This window comes from Neoarius graeffei, chromosome 15 (assembly GCF_027579695.1).
Source record: "Neoarius graeffei isolate fNeoGra1 chromosome 15, fNeoGra1.pri, whole genome shotgun sequence".
In the NCBI taxonomy this organism is placed as follows: domain Eukaryota; kingdom Metazoa; phylum Chordata; class Actinopteri; order Siluriformes; family Ariidae; genus Neoarius; species Neoarius graeffei.
This window is the reverse complement of record NC_083583.1, coordinates 39,546,860-39,551,521: the sequence shown is the minus strand read 5'-3', so window position 1 is coordinate 39,551,521 and position 4,662 is coordinate 39,546,860. Positions and strand designations below refer to the sequence as shown.

General features: G+C 36.8%; 1 non-coding gene across 1 annotated transcript; it reads right to left on the bottom strand.

Moving 5' to 3' along the window:
* Positions 1-427: 427 nt before the first annotated feature.
* LOC132899809 (U5 spliceosomal RNA) lies at positions 428-545 on the bottom strand. Its single transcript, XR_009656714.1, has one exon. It is a non-coding gene; the product is annotated as a U5 spliceosomal RNA (small nuclear RNA).
* Between the last annotated feature and the right edge of the window lie 4,117 nt (positions 546-4,662).

The window sequence follows — 4,662 nt, the reverse complement described above, 5'->3', positions numbered from 1 at the left end:
CACCTTGTTTTTTTTTGGTATGCTATGACTATCTTGTGTAAATAGACTTCTGCACTTGTGTCCATCTCCGTGCCTCAACCATGATAGAAATATGAAGTGGAAATGTCAGAATCCCGAGAGAGAGAGAGCAGATTCACATAACTTTTATTACAGTATATTGTTTTATTTTATATTAGTCACTGTTATTGATGTCATATTATGTATAGTTTATAAATGCAACTTTATTATAGGTATGTTTTGACACGAAAAACAACATTTATATATGGTTCGCTCCTATAATAATAATAATAATAATAATAATAATTATTATTATTATTATTATTTTTTTATGCCATGCAAATTCATCTATACAGTTTTCAAAAGCACCTAACAACTAAAACAACTTACTAAATATAGCTAATAATAATATATAAAAGTAAATATACCTACATTTTTTTAAAAATTACAGAAAAATTAATCATTTTGAACTCATTAACATTCCTCTCCATGGAAATCTTTAGTAAAAGGCAAAAGATTTATGTGTCAATGAAGACAAACCTGAGCACCTATCCATGGTTTTGGCTATCCACATTATATCTTGGACCGTATCTCGGACCCCTGCAGATACGGCAGTCCCACTGTATCTGCCATTACTTGCTTGTTGTTTTGAATTTGCTACAGGTTGTTTTACATTGAGGCAGTATGAGTCGTGGCATCACAATATTACTGCACCATCATTTATGTCACTGCATCACCATTTACAGCACTGTCACGACCGGTCACAGCATGTAAATCAGATTCTCACTGGAGCTGTAACAAGATTTCTATAAATGTTACTAGGTCAACAGGGGGAAGATTAATGTTTCGACTTTGCAGTTTTGTTCCCTTTCCCACAGGACACCATTACTGCATAATAACAGAAAATTTATGGTTTTAACTGAGAGCGAGAATGGGGTATTACAATGATCTGTCCTGCAATATCAGGACCTTAACAGTGCTATCATGCAGAAAAAAAATGTGATTGGGATTTTCACAGTGCTGTAATATAGTGTGAACTTGACAAGTCTACTCCTTTAAACAAAGACGACGTAAAAATAGATAATAATAATAATAAAAGTGTGGCGGCACGGTGGTGTAGTGGTTAGCGCTGTCGCCCCACAGCAAGAAGGTCCGGGTTCGAGCCCCGTGGCCGGCGAGGGCCTTTCTGTGTGGAGTTTGCATGTTCTCCCCGTGTCCGCGTGGGTTTCCTCCGGGTGCTCCGGTTTCCCCCACAGTCCAAAGACATGCAGGTTAGGTTAACTGGTGACTCTAAATTGACCGTAGGTGTGAATGTGAGTGTGAATGGTTGTCTGTGTCTATGTGTCAGCCCTGTGATGACCTGGCGACTTGTCCAGGGTGTACCCCGCCTTTCGCCCGTAGTCATCTGGGATAGGCTCCAGCTTGCTTGCGACCCTGTAGAACAGGATAAAGCGGCTAGAGATAACGAGATGAGATGAGATGAGATAATAAAAGCCAAATAGCTGAGTGGGTCCCACCTCTGGGAGGAGCTGTCACAGACCGGCTTTACTTTACAGACATATCAATCTGAGGCTGGCAGGCAGCTCGAGTTGAGGACCAATGCCATACTGTGAGGGAAATGCTTTTACCAAATAATGCTTTACACCTGCTGCCTTTGTCGCAGTCCCTGATAGACTGGTGTGCATGTAAAAGTGAAAGAGGAGGATTGTGGTTTCTTATCAATATAATGCGACAAAACAACAAAAGCCTTTTTTTCATAGTTTGGTGTACTGTATATCTTTGCTTTTCAGTCCTGATTTTTAAACATCTTTGCAGTGTTAATTTTTGTTTTCCTGCACTTTAACTTCACAAAATGTTTGATAACAAGCTGATAAGTTTAGACAGGGTCAGCCCTGCGATGATCTGGCGACTTGTCCAGGGTGTACCCCGCCTCTTGCCCATAGTCAGCTGGGATAGGCTCCAGCTTGCCTGCAACCCTGTAGAACAGGATAAGCGGCTACAGATAATGGATGGATGGAAGTTTAGACAGGTATTTTAGAGAAGGCAAAGCAGTAGTTGAGCTTCCACCCCTGCTGTTTTATGGAAATTTGGATTCTGAACATGAGAAAATTGAATGGAAATGTTTGAAATAACTCAATAGATAAATTTTTATTCACTTTAATAAAATGAAAATGCTTTTAAAAAATCTGTGATTCTTGCTGTCAGAACGTCATTTTCTCAGGTTTTTCTCAGGGAGAGGTAGATCGACTTTTTAATACTTTAGTTTTACCTAATTTTTTGTATGGACTTCCTATTTATGGTGCTTCCAAATCAGAACTGACACAAATTCAGAATTTTTTAGACAGATGTTATAAAAGGAAATATAGCTCCAATAAAGTAAATATTCGTAATCTCTTAGAGAAAGCAGATGTTAATATTTTTAAGAAATGTAATTTAGACCCATCCCAGCCATTATGTTATTTTACCAAAAAGTAAAGAAATGTCATATAACCAAAGGAAAAGCAGTAGCCATCACCCTCAAATAATTTCCAATAGATTTAAGAATTTTTATGTAAATAGAATATTTTTTCAGTATAAATTGTGAACAAAATATTTTTAGCCTTTCTGTAATTTTTTTAGTTGTCTATATATTAATGTTTTTAGTTGTTTAATGTTTGTAACTTAAGATATGTGTCTTTATCTGAGGAAATCAAGATTACAAGAATTACAAGAAGTTCATCAAATATCTATTTTGTAATAAAAAGGCTTTTTGTAATGACATTTTCTGCAAATAAAACAATTGTGTAAGTTTTGCTTTAGGTATTAAAAAAAACAGAAGCAGAAAGAAATATGTATTGCTATTTTAGTCTTTTAGGCAACCAAAGAATAATAGGGTGACCATACAGGGTGGGCATTTCAAAGCTTTCAAAAACATGCAAAAACCATTAATTTCCTTGACCTAACATGACTCCTGCAAATAGTATTTAATAAAGTGTACATTAGTTTCATTTTTCTTGTATATGGTTACTTTCCACCCTTTTAATAGTGTTACTTTTGTTTGAAGAAATGAACCTAGCTTGCAATGACATCACTCTTGTGAACTGATATTACATTCTTGCTACATCAGTTCAGTCCCAACACAGTACTTAAAGGTAGACAGCCTTTCAGATTTCTCAAATTTAGGCCATAAAAAGAATTTTCACCAACACCCAGTAATTTTTTTTAGTGGACCGAAAGCTACTGAATTTGAATCATAGACTTCCAATTTTATTTGTTTTTCTTCAAAGAACAATTAATTAATTTAGAGTCCCCTTGGCCCTAAATTCTCTGCCATTTTTTCCTTACTTCACGTCAAGATACTACATCATACATGATATAGTGGGGTTTCCCCGTTTGCGCAATGCATTGTGGGATACAAATTTGAAACAGGAGAGAACAATGGCAGACATGAGTGTACGAATGAAACATGGAAGACTGACTCCAGTAATGGAAAGCGAGAAGAAAAGATGTTGTATTGCGAAGGAAAGGAAACGCAGGACCAAACTATTAAATATTGGCAGTCAGCGAGCACCTCGGTGTGATCAGCTGTTTGTTTAGTGACAGAATGATGTAACTGTCAGTGCACGGTCAAAGGTAAACCTGTAGATGGCAGTAATGCAACACTGGATGCCAGCTACCGTAAAACTCAAAAGGTGAAGAAGACAACGACGGCTCAGGTAAGCGTGCGCATGCGTGGACTTCCTCTGTCTGCATGACTGTGCGAAGCGAGTGATTTCATGCACATTATTTGCTCGGGAATCCCCTCAAATTAAGTAACTTCCCAGCCACAGAATGGCCTGTTTTTTTTTTTTTTAAAGATATTACAAAAATAAACATGTATCACAATGGCCAAATTTCAGAGGGAACTAAACTTCACTGATTTTATGAAATCGAAAGGCTGTATTGCTTTAATTTCTATTATTTTTTTATTTGTCCTCACCATATTCCACTCAAACACATTTCACCTTGTTGTGCAAAATTACTCAGGGAATTAATTGTATTTCATAATTATTTTTATTTGTGACTATTTCAACTTGTACAAGGTCAACAATTATTCCAGCACTATGATTAATTTTGCTGATACCAGAGCTAATCTCACCTCCTCCGTATATGTCCACTCTACTATGTTCCATTCTGTTAGGCCTATGCTTCTTAAAAGTGTAAAATATACATTTTCTATGGACATGTTCTTCTCATGTATGTAACTGTAAATACTTATTTTACATACTGTAAATACTTATTTTTATTATAATACTAGTGTATTAGCATGTCTGAATTCATGACACCTACTCATGGGGTCCAAATCAATACAAAGTTCTTCTATCTTCTGGACAAACAGTGTTCATCCCTTGCATCCAGTTCCAGAATAGGGGTATAAGTTAATGCCACCTTGGCCAGAATAATGCACAGGCAAACTGTGCAGCTGCCGAAGGCCTACTCGCCACTAGGGACACCATCAGCCAGACAAAGTGGTGAGGGGAAAAATTATATAAAATGTAAAAAAAGAACTTTACTACTCAAATATACAGAGTCCTGGAAAGGACATGGAGGGGAAGAAAGGTGTATGACATCTTGTAGTTTTTCATTTAGGTCGATGTACTTCAAGGTCAGTTTGGTAAACTTGTGACAAGTGTGGCCCCGTATACT